This window comes from Pan paniscus, chromosome 7, assembly GCF_029289425.2.
Source record: "Pan paniscus chromosome 7, NHGRI_mPanPan1-v2.0_pri, whole genome shotgun sequence".
In the NCBI taxonomy this organism is placed as follows: Eukaryota; Metazoa; Chordata; class Mammalia; order Primates; family Hominidae; genus Pan; species Pan paniscus.
In genome coordinates, this window is record NC_073256.2 from 63,789,693 (window position 1) to 63,806,562 (window position 16,870).

The window sequence follows — 16,870 nt, forward strand, 5'->3', positions numbered from 1 at the left end:
GAACATATTAAAAAGTACCAAACAGAAACCTTGGAGCTGAGAATACAATGATAACTGAAGAATTCACTAGAGGGGTTTGATAGCAGACTAGATCAATCAGAAGAAAGGACTGGTGAACTTGGAGAAAGGTCATTGAAAATTATCCTGTAAATCATTTAAAATTTGAGTATAAAAGGTAAAAGACAAGATTATTAAAAGTAACTAAACTATAAAATATTTTAATGTGACATCAATAACATAAAGTGTGTGTGTTTGTGTGTATATGCATGTGTGAAGTAAAATTATAGGGTTTTTGTATGTGATTGAAGGTAAGTTGTATCAGCTTAAAATAGATTATTGTAACTGTAAGATGTTTTATTAAACCACAAAGAAAATGCCTGTAGAAGATATACAAAAGAAAACAGAAAAGAATAAAACTACAATAAATTAATGAAACACAAAGAAAGATAGCAGAAAGGAAAGAGGGACAAAAGAACTACAAGACAGACAGAAAACAATACAAAAATTGGCAATGATAAGACTTTCCCTATCAATAATTAAGAGTAAATAAGGCATGGTGGATCATGCCTGTAATCCCAGCACTTTGGGAGGCCGAGGCAGGTGGATTACTTGAGGTCAGCCTAGCCAACATGGCAAAACCTTGTCTTTACTAAAAATACCAAAATTAGCCAGGCATCATGGCGCACGCCTGTAATCCCAGCTACTTGGGAGGCTGAGGTAGGAGAATCACTTGAACCTGGGAAGCGGAGGTTGCAGTGAGCTGAGATTGTGCCACTGGAGACCAGCCTGGTCAACATGGTGAAACCCTGTCTCCACTAAAAACACAAAACAATTAGCTGGGCATGGTGGTGCGTGCCTGTAATCCCAACTACTTGGAAGTCTGAGGCAGGAGGATCCCTTGAACCCAGAGGCAGAGGTTGCAGTGAGCCAAGATCACACTACTGCACTCTAGCCTGGGTGACAGACTCCATCTCAAAACATTAAAAAAAAAAAAAAAGGTAAATAGATTAAACTCCCCAATAGAAAGACATAGAGTGGCTGAACAGAGTTTTAAAAAAGATTCAACTATATTCTGTCTACAAGAGACTCACTTTTGCCTTAAGGACACACGTAGACTGAAAGTGAAGAGATGGAAAAAGATGTTTTACACAATGGTAACTAAAAGGGAGCAGGGGTGGCTATACGTATATCAGACAAAATAGACTTTAGTCAAAACACTCACAAGAGACAAAGAAGGTCATAGTATATGTTAAAAGGGTCAATTCAACAGGAAGATTTAAAAATTATAAATATATATGCACTCAATGTCACAGCACCTAAATATATAAAGTGAACATTGACAGAACTGAACAGAGAAACTGACAGCACTACAATAATAGTAGGAGACTTCAGTACTACTTTCAGTAAGGGATGGAACATCCAGACTGATAATTAATAAGGAAACAGTGGACATGAACAACACTTTAGATGAAATGAGTCTAACACATATGTTTATATAGGACATTCCATTCAACAGCAGCAGAATACACATTCTTCTCAAATGCACATCAAATATTCTCCATATAAATCTCATGTGAGTTCACAAAACACATCTTAATAAAGTTAAGAAGACTGAAATAATACCAAATATCTTTCCTAACCACAATGGAATGGAATTAGAAATTAATAGCAGAAAGAAAACTAGAACATTCACAGATATGTGTAAATTAAGCAATACATTCCTGAAAAACCAATGGGTCAAAGAAGAAATTGCAAAGGAAATTAGAAAATATCCTGAGACAAATAACAAAAACACAACATACCAAATCACACAGCATGTAGCAAAAGTAGCACTAACGGGGAACTTCATAGCAGTAAATGGCTGCTTTAAATATCAAGAAATCTCAGACAAACATCTTACTTTATACCTCAAGAAACTAAAAAAAAAAAAAAGAAGAAAAAAATAAGCCTGAAGCTAGCAGAAGGAAGGAAATAATAAACACTGGAACAGAAATAAATGAAATAGAGACTAGAAAAGCAATAGAAAAGATTAGCAAAACTAAGACTTGGTTTTTAAAAGAGGTAAACAAACTTAACAAACCTCTTGGTAGACCAAGAAAAAAAAGAGAGAAAACTCAAATAAATAAAATCAGAAATTAAAGAGCAATCGTTACAACTGATGCCACCAAAACAACAAGGGTTAGAAGAGACTACTATGACAATTATATGCCAACAAATTAGATAACTTAGAAGAAATGGATAAATTTCTGGAAACATACAACCTACAAGACTGAATCATGAAGAAAAAGGAAATCTGAACGGACCTATAACTAGTAGGAAACCTCTCAAAAAGAAAAGCCCAGGACCTGAGGCCTTCATGGGTGAATTCTACCAAACATTTAAAGAATAATTAGCTCCACCCTTCCTAAACTTCCAAAAAATTGCAGAGGAGGAAATATTTCCAAACTCTTTTATGAAGATTATCCTGATACTAAAGCCAGACAAAGACACTGTAAGAAAACTATAGGTTCTAGTGAACTTAGATGCAAAAGCTCTCAACAAAATACTAGCAAACTCAATTCAACAGCACATTAAAGGATCATACCCTATGAACAAGTTGGATTTATCTGTGGGGATGCCAGGATGTTTCAACATACAAAAATCAATTAATGTGATATACTACTTTAACGGAAAGAAAGACAAAATCACATTTCACAAAATTCAACATACTTTCCTGATAAAAACTGTCAACAAAGTAGAAGTAGGAGAAAATTACCTCAATATAATAAAGGCCATAAAGGAATAGTCCACAGCTATCATCATACTTAACACTGAAAAACCAAGAGCCTTTCCTCTGATGTCTGGGACAAGGCAAAGATGCCTACTCTCACCACTTTTATTCAACACAGTACTGGAAGTCCAAGCCAGAGCAGTTAGGCAAGAGAAAAATAAAAGATATTCAAATTGGAAACAAAGAAGTAAAATTATCTCTGCATATGACAGGATCTTACATGTAGAAACCCTAAAGACTACACTGAAGAACTGTTAGAACTAATATATTAATTCAGCAAAGTTGCAGGATACAAAATCAATGTATAAAAACCACTTACACTCTTTTTTGTTGAGACAGAGTCTCCCTCTGTTGTTCAGGCTGGAGTGCAGTGGTGCGATCTTGGCTCACTGCAGCCTCCACCTCCCGGGTTTAAGCAATCCTCCTGCCTCAGCCTCCTGAGTAGCTGGGAGTACAGGTGTGGGCCACAATGCCTGGCTAATTTTTTTTTTTTTTTTTTTTTGAGACAGAGTCTCACTCTGTCACCCAGGCTGGAGTGCAGTGGCGCAATCTCGGCTCACTGCAAGCTCCACCTCCTGGGTTCACGCCATTCTCCTGCCTCAGCCTCCCGAGTAATTGGGACTATAGGGGCCCACCACCATGCCTGGCTAATTTTTTTGTATTTTTTTGTAGAGATGGGGTTTCACCGTGTTAGCCAGGATGGTCTCGATCTCTTGACCTCATGATCCGCCCGCCTTGGCCTCCCAAAGTGCTGGGATTACAGGCGTGAGCCACCACGCCTGGCCTGTATTTTTTATTTTTTTTGGTAGATATGGGGTTTCACCATGTTGGCCAGGCTGGCTGTATTACTTCTATTAGTAGCAAAACAATACCCCCGTCCCCCAAGTTTCTTTGTGGCAGGAATTCACAGAGCCTTCATTTCTTACCTGCAGGTGGAATCTCCACAGAAGGCTATAATATGCAGTATTTCCCAGGCTATGTGGTCGCTGAGCTCTTGTCGCCTTCCTTTTGGGCCGACTTCATGACACGTGGAGGATTTGCTTCTCTCTGGAAGCCTAGCAATTGATCACCTTGGAGAGAGAAAACTGTGGGCTCTCTGCAGGCTTAGTTGGCTGCCCGCCCCTCACCTGGAGACCCTGCCAACATTTGGGCCTGTGAGACTGTCCAGCCCCTTGGAGTGGATGAACTACTGTTAATTTGTAGATAGTTTGAACCTGATTACGATCAAGTCTTGCTAACCTGGAATCATTCAGTCTCTTCAGTGACTTGTACATTTTATTTATTTTTTTTGAGATGGAGTCTCATTCTGTCGCACAGGCTGGAGTGCAATGGTGCGATCTCGGCTCACTGTAACCTCTGCCTTCCGGGTTCAAGAGATTCTCCTACTTCAGCCTCCTGAGTAGCTGGGATTACAGAGCCCGTGGCTAATTTTTGTATTTTCAGTAGAGATGGGGTTTCACCACGTTGGTCAGGCTGGTCTCAAACTCCTGACCTTGTGATCCGCATGCCTCGGCCTCCCAAAGTGCTGTGATTACAGGCATGAGCCACCGTGCCTGGCCCTTAATTTTTTGTATCTTTAGTAGAGATGGGTTTTCACCATGTTGACCAGGCTGGTCTCGAACTCTTGACCTCGTGATCTGTCCGCCTCGGCCTACCAAAGTGCTGGGATTACAGGCGTGAGCCACTGCACCCAGCCGACCTATACATTTTTGTTCTTATCTGTTGTTTGCGATCTGATTTGGAGTGTGTGGCAGGTCGGAAAGTGATAATGGTTTTTCTTCCCTGGAGGAAATTCAGTCTGTAGTTTCTCATTGATAAGTTGACAGGACCATGGATAAGGGAAAGGCCATGGCGTGGTTCGGAGCATGGCTTTGAAAGCAGCTCTGGATCTGAATCCTGACCTTTCTGTGACGTTCAAGTTGTGCTCCCTCTCTGCATCACAGCTTTACCGGCAGACCCTGGAGTTCTCTCCCCAGAGCTGGTTGTGGGATTGACATCACATCAAGTGAGTGACCGTGCCTGGCCCCCAGTGCTACACACTTAGAACCTTATACTTGTCTGCACCCCCGTCTTCTGATCAGATCCACAATAATTCTCAGCCTGTTATTCCTTAGCCTTGGGGACGAGGCTTCAAACCATGGGTTTCTGGATTATAAACTGAAAGGCTTTTTGCAAACCCCAACACAACGTCCATCCTATTAGAGTGTCTCCATACATGTCTACCGAGTGACAGAGCTTGGGATGAGATGTGTAGGACAAGATCTTGGTCTGGGTGGGACCCCATGGGAGCCAGCCGAGGGGTTCAGCCTGGAACCCTTTGAAGGAGGTGGTGAGTGGGGAGGGGAGGTTGGGCAGGGAACAGCCCTGGGCCCTAGGGGCCACAGCAGGAGAGGGGAACATGGAGGATAGCTGGGTCAGTCGTCTGGGGAGGCCCATGGAACTTGTCCCCCATGCTTCAGAGAGCTCCTGGTGCAGGGCAGACTTCCAGGTGTGTGGTGCTGGCCTGTGGAGGCTGTGGGAACAGGAGACACAGCCCAGGATCAACTGCATGGGCTAAGGTGGGTACAACAGATCTCCAGGGGCAGGACTGGGAACAAACAGGGTCCCAGGCAGCTGACCAGTGAGCCAGGTTGGCTGAGGCTCCCAAGGGCACCAAGGGATGCAGTCGCCTGGCTGCTGGACCTAGGCTTCTGCGAGCCTGTGTGTGTGTGCACATGTGTAGATCTCCTCACCAAGGCACCGACCGGCTCTCGCTGCCCAGCATGCAGGCAAAGTCCTCAGGATGGCTGCGTGGAAACCAGGCAGCAAAGATGGCCCTTTAGTGAAGACAACTGTTAGAACACAGTCACTTGCACGTGCTGGGGAGTATATGGTAATCCAGTTAAGACAATCTTCCTGGATACAGAGATGGGCCCAAATGGATCAACGACTATGCCTCTACCACAACTGTATATATGGCCTGTGCACACAGTAAGGATAATTATTTCTGATTTCAAAGATAACAAATACACAATAGAAGAAAAAACAAGTGTAAAGATGCAGGAAAAAAATCACTAATTTTCCCATCCCCACAAAGCAACCAATGTAAACATCTTGGCATAATTTCTTTTAGTTCTGTTTTCTTTATACAGTTAAGCAAAGCTGAGGTATATTTACACATGGCTTTTGTGTCTTGCGTTTTTACTCATTTAATTGAAACACATTCTCATGGCCTTAAAAATGCTTGTGGGCAGACATTTTAATGATTCCTTAGCAGTCTTTCGGTGAAGATTCTGTATTGATGTCACCAGGTGTCCAAGGCCAACCATGTAGTTCTTTCTGGTTCTTCCCAGTGAGAAAGGCCCTGGGAGACAGCCCAGGTGGGGAGAGCACACATCTCCATTTAGGTGGCCTGGCCTCAAATCCTGCTCAAGTCTTTGGGACTTTGGGCAAACTATTAAACTCTTTGTGCCTCACTTTCGGGCAAAATAGGTAGTGATAGTAGTTATGTTATGATGATGAAATCAAATGAATTAATATTTTAGAGCACTTAGCCTGAGATACAGTAGAAGTTATGTGTTTATTAAATAAATAACAACCTCTTCCCATGTTTTATTTAATTTTTTAATTTTTTTTCAACTTTTATTTTAAGTAAGTTCAGGGGTACATGTGCAGGATATGCAGGTTTGTTAAATAGGTAAATGTGTGCCATGGTGGTTTGCTGAACAGATCACTCCATCACCCAGGTATTAAGCCCAGCATCCAGTAGCTATTCTTCCTGATCCTCTCCCTCCCCTTGACAGGGCCTGTGTTGTTGAACAACAGTGTGTGTTGTTCACCCCCATGTGTCCATGTGTGTTAGTTTGCTGAGGATAATGGCTTCCAACTCCATCCATGTCCCTGCAAAGGAGATGATTTTGTTCCTTTTTATGACTGCATAGTATTCCATAGTGTATATGTACTGCATTTGCTTTATACAGTCTATCTCACTGATAGGCATTTGGGTTGATTCCATGTCTTTGCTATTGTGGATAGTGCTGCAGTGAACATACTTGTGCATGTATCTTTATAATAGAATGAATTATGTTCCTTTAGGTATATACCCAGTAATGGGGTTGCTGGGTCAAATGGTATTTCATCCTCTAGGCTTTCTAGGTATTTCTAGGCCTCTAGGAATCGTCACACTGTCTTCTACAATGATTGAACTAATTTACACTCCCACCAACAGTGTAAAAGTGTTCCTTTTTCTCCACAACCTTGCCAGCAACAGTTGTCTTTTGATTTTTTAGTAATAGCCATTCTGACTGGCATGAGCTATCTCATTGTGGTTTTGATTTTCATTTCTCTAATGATCAGTGATGTTGAGCTTTTTTCATATGTTTGTTGGCTACATGTATGTCTGTTCATGTTCTTTGCCCACTTTTTTTTTTTTTTTTGAGATGGAGTTTTGCTCTTGTTACCCAGGCTGGAGTGCAATGGCATGATCTCGGCTCACTGAAACCTGTGCCTGCTGGGTTCAAGTGATTCTCCAGCCCCAGTCTCCCGAGTAGCTGATATTACAGGCATGCGCCAGCACCCCTGGCTAATTTTTGTATTTTTAGTAGAGACAGGGTGTCACTATGTTGGCCAGGCTGGTCTTGAACTCCTGACCTCAGGTGATCTGCCTGCCTCTGCCTCCCAAAGTGCTGGGATTACAGGTGTAAGCCACTGTGCCCAGCCCCTTTGCCTACTTTTAATGGGGTTTTTTTTTCTTGTAAATTTGTTTAAGTTTATTGTAGATTCTGGATGTTAGGCCTTTGTCAGATGGCTAGATTACAAAAATTTTCTCCCATTCTGTAGGTTTTCTGTTCACTCTGATGGTAGTTCCTCTTGCTGTTCAGAAGCTTTTTAATCAGATCCCATTTATCAATTTTTGCTTTCCTTGCAATTGCTTTTGGCATTTTAATCATAAAATCTTTGCCCATGCATATGTCCTGAATAGTATTGCCTAGATTTTCTTCTAGGGTTTTTATAGTTTCAGGATGTACATTTAAGTCTTTTTAATCCATCTTGAGTTAATTTTTGTATATGGTGTAAGGAAGGGGTCCAGTTTCAATTTTCTGCATATGGCTAGCCAGTTCTCCCAGTGCCATTTATTAAACAGGGAATCCTTTCCCCATTGCTTGTTTTTGTCAGGTTTGTCAAAGATCAGATGGCTATAGGTGTTGCAGTCTTATTTCTGAGTTCTTTATTCTATTCCATTGGTCTATGTGTCTGTTTTTGTACCAGTACCATGCTGTTTTGGTTACTGTAGCCTTGTAGTATAGTTTGAAGTTGGGTAGTGTGATGCCTCCAGCTTTGTTCTTTTTTTTTAAATTATACTTTAAGTTCTGGGATACATGTGCAGAATGTGCAGGTTTGTTACATAGGTATACACATGCCATGGTGGTTTGCTGCACCCATCAACCTGTCATTTACCTTAAGTATTTCTCCTAATGCTGTCCCTCCCCTAGCCCTCCACCCACTAACAGGCCCTGGTCTGTTATGTTCCCCTTCCTGTGTCCATGTGTTCTCATTATTCAACTCCCACTTACAAGTGAGAGTATATGGTGTTTGATTTTCTGTTCCTGTGTTAGTTTGCTGAGAATGATGGTTTCCAGCTTCATCCATGTCCCTGCAAAGGACATGAACTCATCCTTTTTAATGGCTGTATACTATTCCAAGGTGTATATGTGCCATATTTTCTTTATCTAGTTTATCACTGATAGGCATTTGGGTTGGTTCCAAGTCTTTGCTACTGTGACCAGTGCTGCAATAAACATACGTGTGCATGTGTCTTTATAGTAGAATGATTCATAATTCTTTGGGTATATACCCAGTAATAGGATTGCTGGGTCAAATGGTATTTCTGGTTCTAGATCCTTGAGGAATTGCCACACTGTCTTCCACAATGGTGGAACTAATTTACACTCCCAACAGTGTAAAAGTGTTCCTATTTCTCCATAACCACCCCAGCATCTGTTGTTTCCTGACTTTTTAATGATCGCCATTCTAACTGGTGTGAGATGGTATCTCATTGTGGTTTTGATTTGCATTTCCCTAATGACCAGTAATGATGAGATTTTTTTCATATGTTTGTTGGCCATGTAAATGTCTTCTTTTGAGAAGTGTCTGTTCGTACCCTTTCCCCACTTTTTGATGGGGTTGTTTGTTTTTTCTTGTAAATTTGTACAAGTTCTTTGTAGATTCTAGATATTAGCCCTTTGTCAGTTGGATAGATTGCAAAATTGTTCTTCCATTCTGTAGGTTGCCTGTTCACTCTGATGGTAGTTTCTTTTTCTATGCAGAAGCTCTTTAGTTTAGTTAGATCCCATTTGTCAATTTTGGCTTTTGTTGCCATTACTTTTGGTGTTTTAGTCTTGAAGTCTTTGCCCATGCCTATGTCCTGAATGGTATTGCCTAGGTTTTCTTCTAGGGTTTTTATGGTTTTAGGTCTTACTTTTAAGTCTTTTAATCCATCTTGAGTTAATTTTTGTATAAGGTGTAAGGAAGGGATCCAGTTTCAGTTTTCTGCATATGGCTAGCCAGTTTTCCCAATACCATTTTTAAATAGGGAATCCTTTCCCCATTTCTTGTTTTTGTCAGGTTTGTCAAAGATCAGATGGTTGTAGATGTGTGGTGTTATTTCTAAGGCCTCTGTTCTGTTCCATTGGTCTGTATGTCCGTTTTGATGCTAGTACCATGCTGTTTTGGTTACTGTAGCCTTGTAGGACAGTTCGAAGTCAGGTAGCATGATGCCGCCAGCTTTGTTCTTTTTGCTTAGGATTGTCTTGGCTATACAGGCTCTTTTTTGGCTCCATATGAAATTTAAAGTAGTTTTTTCTATTTCTGTGACAAAAGTCAATGGTAGCTTGATGGGGATAGCATTGAATCTATAAATTACTTTGGGCAGTATGGTCATTTTCACAATATTGATTCTTCCTATCCATGAGCATGGAATGTTTTTCCATTTGTTTGTGTTCTCTCTCATTTCATTGAGCAGTGGCTTGTAGTTCTCCTTGAAGAGGTCCTTCACATCCCATGTAAGTTGTATTCCTAGGGATTTTATTCTCCTTGTAGCAGTTGTGAATAGGAGTTCACTCATGATTTGGATCTCTGTTTGTTTATTGTTGGTGTATAGGAATGCTTGTGATTTTTGCACATTGGTTTTGTATCCTGAGACTTTGCTGAAGTTGCTTATCAGCTTAAGGAGATTCTGGGCTGAGACGATGGGGTTTTCTAAATATACAATCATGTCATCTGCAAACAGAGAAAATATGACTTCCTCTCTTCCTATTTGAATACCCTTTAGTTCTTTCTCTTTCCTGATTACCCTGGCCAGAACTTCCAATACTGTGTTGAATAGGAGTGGTGATACAGGGCATCCTTGTCTTGTGCCAGTTTCAAAGAGAATGCTTCTAGCTTTTGCTTATTCAGTATGATATTAGCTGTAGGTTTGTCATAAATAGTCTTATTATTTTGAGATATGTTCCATCAATACCTAGTTTATTGAGAGTTTTTAGCAGGAAGGGTGTTGAATTTTATCTAAGGCCTTTTCTGCATCTATCGAGATAATCATGTGGTTTTTGTTATTGGTTCTGTTTATGTGATGGATTACATTTATTGATTTGCGTATGTTGAAGCATCCTTGCATCCCAGGGATGAAGCCGACTTGATTGTGGGATGAGCTTTTGTTGTGCTGCTGGATTCGGTTTGCCAGGATTTTCGCATCGATGTTCATCAGGGATATTGGCCTGAAATTTTCTTTTTTTGTTGTGTTTCTGCCAGGTTTTGGTATCAGGATGATGCTGGCTTCATAAAATGAGTTAGGGAGGAGTCTCTCTTTTTCTATTGTTTGGAATAGTTTCAGAAGGAATGGTACCAGCTCCTCTCTGTACCTCTGGTAGAATTCGGCTGTGAATCTGTCTGGTCCTGGGCTTTTTTTTGGTTGGTAGGCTATTAATTACTGCCTTAATTCCAGAACTTATTATTAGTCTATTCAGGGATTCAACTTCTTCCTGGTTAAGTCTTGGGAGGGTTTATGTGTCCAGGAGTTTATCCATTTCTTCTAGATTTTCTTGTTTATTTGTGTAGAGGTGTTTATAGTATTCTATGATGATAGTTTGTATTTCTGTGGGATCAGTGGTGATATCCCCTTTATCATTTTTTATTGTGTCTATTTGATTCTTCTCTCTTTTCTTCTTTATTAGTCTGGCTAGTGGTCTATTTTGTTAATCTTTTAAAAAAAACCAGCTCCTGGATTCGTTGATTGTTTTGAAGGTTTTTACGTGTCTCTATCTCCTTCAGTTCTGCTCGGATATTAGTTATTTCTTGTCTTCTGCTAGTTTTTGAATTTGTTTGCTCTTGCTTCTCTAGTTCTTTTAATTGTGATGTTAAGGTGTTGATTTTAGATCTTTCCTGCTTTCTGATGTGAACATTTAGTGCTACAGATTTCCCTCTAAACACTGCTTTAGCTGTGTGTCTCAGAGATTCTGGTATGGTATCTTTGCTCTCACTGGTTTCAAATAACTTATTTATTTCTGCGTTAATTTTGTTGTTTACCCAGTAGTCATTCAGGAGCAGGTTGTTTAGTTTCCATGTAGTTGTATGGTTTTGAGTGAGTTTCTGAATCCTGAGTTCTAATTTGATTGCACTTTGGTCTGAGAGACTGTTATGATTTCTGTTCTTTTGCATTTGCTGAGGAGTGTTTTACTTCCAATTGTGTGGTCAGTTTTAGAATAAGTGCGATGTGGTGCTAAGAAGAATGTATATTCTGTTGATTTGTGGTGGAAAGTTCTGTAGATGTCTATTAGGTCTGCTTGGTCCAGAGCTGAGTTCAAGTCCTGAATATCCTTGTTAATTTTCTGTCTCATTGATCTGTCTAATATTGACAGTCGGGTGTTAAAATCTCCCACTATTGTTGTGTAGGAGTCTAAATCTCTTTGTAGGTCTCTAAGAACTTGCTTTATGGATCTGGGTGCTCCTGTATTGGGTGCATATATATTTAGGATAGTTAGCTCTTCTTGTTGAATTGATCCCTTTACCATTATGTAATGCCCTTCTTTGTCTTTTTTGATCTTTGTTGGTTTAAAGTCTATTTTATCAGAGACTAGGATTGCAACCCCTGCTTTTTTTGGCTTTCCATTTGCTTGGTAAATATTCCTCCATCCCTTTATTTTGAGCCTATGTGTGTCTTTGCATGTGAGATGGGTCTCCTGAATATAGCACATTGATGGGTCTTGACTCTTGATCCAACTTGCCAGTCTGCGTTTTTTAACTGGGCCATTTAGCCCATTATATGTAAGGTTAATATTGTTATGTGTGAATTTGATCCTGTCATTATGATGCTATTTGGTTATTTTGCCCATTAGTTAATGCAGTTTATTCATAATGTCAGTGGTCTTTACAATTTGGTTTGTTTTTGCAGTGGCTGATACTGGTTTTTCCTTTCCATATTTAGTGCTTCCTTCAGGAGCTCTTGTAAAGCAGTCCTGGTGGTGACAAAAATCTCTCAGCATTTGCTTGTCTGTAAAGGATTTTATTTCTCCTTTGCTTATGAAGCTTAGTTTGGCTCGATATGAAATTCTGGGTTGAAAATTCTTTAAGAATGTTGAATATTGGCCCCCGCTCTCTTTTGGCTTGTAGGGTTTCTGCAGAGAGAGCCACTGTTAGTCCGATGGGCTTCCCTTTGTGGGTAACCTGACCATTCGACCATTCTCTCTGGCTGCCCTTATCATTTTTTCCTTCATTTCAGCCTTGGTGATTTTGACGATTATGTGTCTTGGGGTTGCTCTCCTGTAGGAGTATCTTTGTGGTGTTCTCTGTATTTCCTGAATTTGAATGTTGGCTTGTCTTGCTAGGTTGGGGAAATTCTCCTGGATAATATCCTGAAGAGTGTTTTCCAATTTGGTTCCATTCTCCTCGTCACTTTCAGGTACACCAGTCAAACATAGGTTTGGTCTCTTACTTAGTCCCATATTTCTTGGAGGCTTTGTTCATTCCTTTCCATTCTTTTTTCTCTAATCTTGTCTTCATGCCTTACTTCATTATGTTGATTTTCAATCTCTGATATCCTTTCTTCTGCTTGATCAATTCAGCTATAGATACTTGTGTATGCTTCACGAAGTTCTCGTGCTGTGTTTTTCAGCTCCATCAGGTCATTTATGTTCTTCTCTAAACGGGTTATTCTGGTTAGCAATTTCTCTAACTTTTTTCCAAAGTTCTTAGTTTCCTTGCATTGGGTTAGAACATACTCCTTTAGCTCGGAGGAGTTTGTTATTACCCACCTTCTGAAGCCTACTTCTGTCAATTCATCAAACTCACTTTCCATTCAGTTTTGTTCCCTTGCTGGCAAGGAGTTGTGATCCTTTGGAGGAGAAGAATCGTTTTGGTTTTCGGAATTTTCAGCCATTTTGCGCTGGTTTTTCCTCATCTTTGTGGATTTATCTATCTTTGGTCTTTGATGTTGGTGACCTTTGGATTGGGTTTCTGTGTGGACTTCCTTTTTGCTGATGTTGATGTTATTCCTTTATATTTGTTAGTTTTTCCTTCTAACAGTCAGGCCCTTCTGCTGCAGGTTTGCTGGAGTTTGCTGGAGGTCCACTCCAGACCCTGTTTGCCTGGGTATCATCAGCGGAGGCTGCAGAACAGCAAAGATTGCTGCTTGTTCCTTTCTCTGGAAGCTTCATCCCAGAGGGGCACCCATCAGATGCCAGCTGGAGCTATGCTCTATGAGGTGTTTGTCAACCTCTGCTGGGAGGTGTCTCCCAGTCAGGAGGCACAGGGATCAGGAACCCACTTGAGGACACAGTCTGTCCCTTAGCAGAGCTTGAGCACTGTGCTGGGAGATCTGCTGCTGTCTTCAGAGCTGGCAGGCAGAAACGTTTAAGTCAGCTGTAGCTGTCTTCACAGCTGCCCTTTCCCCCAGGTGCTCTGTCCCAGGGAGATGGGAGTGTTATCTATAAGCCCCTGCCTGGGACTGCTGCCTTTCTTTCAGAGATGCCCTGCCCAGAGAGGAGGAATCTAGAGAGGCAGTGTGGCTACAGCAGCTTTGCTGAGCTGCAGTGGGCTCAGCCCACTTTGGACTTCTTGGTGGCTTTGTTTATACTGTGAGGGGAAATCCACCCACTCAAGCCTCACTAATGGCAGTTGTCCCTCCCCCCACCAAGGTCGAGCATCCCAGGTTGACTTCAGACTACTGTGCTGGCAGTGAGAATTTCAAGCCAGTGGATCTTAGCTTGCTGGGCTCCGTGGGGGTGAGATCCACTGAGGTAGACCACTGGGCTCCCTGGCTTCAGCCCCCTTTCCAGGGCAGTGAATGGTCCTGTCTTGCTGGCATTCCAGTTGCCACTGAGGTATGAAAAAAAAAAAAGCAACAAAAAAAACTCCTGCAGCTAGCTCGGTGTCTGCCCAAACAGCCGCCCAGTTTTGTGCTTGAAACCCAGGGCCCTGGTGGTGTAGGCACCCAAGGGAATCTGCTGGTCTGCGAGTTGTAAAGACCTTGGGAAAAGCATAGTATCTGGGCTGGAGTGTGCTGTTCCTCAAGGCACAGTCCCTCATGGTTTCCCTTGGCTAGGGGAGGGAGTTCCCTGACCCTTTGCACTTCCTGGGTTAGGTGACACCACACCCTGCCCTCTGTGGGCTGCACCCACTGTGTAACTGGTCCCAATAAGATGAGCCAGCTACCTCAGTTGGAAATGCAGAAATCGCCTGCCTTCTTCATTGATCTCACTGGGAGCTGCAAATAGGACCAGAGCTGTTCCTATTTGGCCATCTTGCCAGCCACCACCCAGCTTTGTTCTTTTTGCTTAGGATTGACTTGGCTATTTGGGCTCTTTTTTGGTTCCATATGAATTTTAAAACAGTTTTTCATAATTCTGTGAAAAATGTCAATGGTAGTTTAATGGGAATAGCATCAAATCTATACATTACTTTGGTCAGTATGGTCATTTTCATGATTCTGATTCTTCCTATCCATGAGCATGGAATGTTTCTCTATTTGTTTGTGTCCTCTCTGATTTCTCTGAGCAGTGGTTTGTAGTTCTCCTTGAAGAGGTCCTTCACATCCCTCGTAAGTTGTATTCCTAGGCATTCTATTCTTTTTGTAGCAATTATGAATGGGAGTTCATTCATGATTTGGTTCTCTGCTTGCCTGTTAATGGTGTATAGGAATGCTAGATTTTTGCGTATTGATTTTATATCCTGAGATTTTGCTGAAGTTGCTCATCAGCTCAAGAAGCTTTTGGGCTGAGATGATGGGGTTTTCTAGATATAGGATCTTGTCGTCTGAAAACAATGATGACTTCCTCTCATCTTATTTGGATACTTGGATGCCTTTTCTTTCTTTCTTCCCCTTGCCTGATTGCCCTGGCCAGGACTTCCATACTATGTTGAATAGGATTGGTGAGAGGGGGCATCCTTGTCTTTTGCCAGTTTTCAAGGGGAATGCTTCCATCTTTTGCCTATTCAGTATGATGTTGGCTGCTCTTTCCACATTTTAGATTACTTCTTTTTCTTTTTTTTTTGAGATGGAGTCTCGCTCTATCTCCCGGGCTGGGGTGCAGTGGTGCGATCTCGGTTCACTGCAACCTTCACCTCTCGGGTTCAAGCGATTCTTCTGCCTCAGCCTCCTGAGTAGTTGGGATTACAGGTGTATGCCACAATGCCCGGCTAATTTTTGTACTTTTTGTAGTAGAGACAGGTTTCACCATGTTGGCCAGGCTGGTCTCGAACTCCTGACCTCAGATGATCCACCTACTTTAGCCTCCCAAAGTGCTGGAATTACAGGCATGAGCCACCATGCCCGACCTAGATTACTTTTTTAGAATGCATTCCCAAAAGTGAGACTCCTCGGGTGAGGGCTTCACATATTTTAAAGGCTTTTGGTGCATCCCTGTAGTTGGTCCTGATGCCTCCTCTCTCCAGCAGCCTCCCAGCACATCCTCCTGCTGCTGCTTCTGTTTCCTGCTTCCTGGACAGCATTCGAATTGGAGACTTGAGTTAAAAATACTTTTTGCAAATTGGATGCATAAAATATAGTACCCTCTTATTTTAACTATTTCATTAATTGAAACATTTTCCAAATGTTCACTAATACTTTGTGTTTACCCTTTTGCTAATTGTCAGCTGCTGTGCTTTGTCCACCTTAGAAAAACTGAGTTTGTCCTGGTGCGGTGGCTCACACCTGTAATCCAAACACTTTGGGAGGTCAAGGTGGGAGGACTGCTTTAGGCCCAGGAGTTCGAGACCATTCTGAGAAACACAGTGAGACCCCCATCTCTACAAAAAAAAATATAAAAAAATTAGCCGGGCATCTGTTTGTGGTCTCAGCTACCTGGGAGACTGATACAAAAGGATCGCTTGAGCCCAGAAGTACAAGGCTGTAGTGAGCTATGACTGTGCCACTGCCACTGCACTCTAGTCTGGGCAGCAGGGAACTAAAAAAAATAGAGTTCCAAGGATTTTTTTGGTTTATTTATATGAGGCTTTATATGTGAAGGTTATTGACCTACATGTTTATTGTTTCTTTCTTTTTTTTTTTTTTTTTGAGACAGAGTCTCTCTCTGTCGTGCAATGGTGTGATCTTGGCTCATTGCAACCTCCGCCTACTGGGTTCAAATGATCCTCCTGCTTCAGCCTTCCAAGTAGCTGGGATTACAGGTACCTGCCACCTTATCCTGCTAGCTTTTGTATTTTTAATAGAGATGTGTTTCACTATATTGGCCTGGTTGGTTTGGAACTCCTGACCTCAAGTGATCCGCCCGCCTCAGCATCCCAAAGTGCTGGGATTATAGGCATGAGCCACCATGCTTGGCTTGTTTCTCTTTCATTTGGAATTCTCTTCTTATACGAACTCTGGCCTCCATATTCTGATAGTTATTTGCCTCTGTTTTTTACCTGTAATGTCAAACACAGGGCTTGGTTCTCTTTTAGAGTCAGGCCCACATCTGGCAGCATCATCAGCGTGGCCCCGGGACTGGCTGACAGAGGCCCTCTCTCTTGGGCTCCCATGTGGCTGCTATTCAAGGAGGGGGCGAAGGAAGGGTCTGCGAAACAAGAATTGGGTGCAAAATAGGACTACATAGAAACAGTAGACATTGTGCA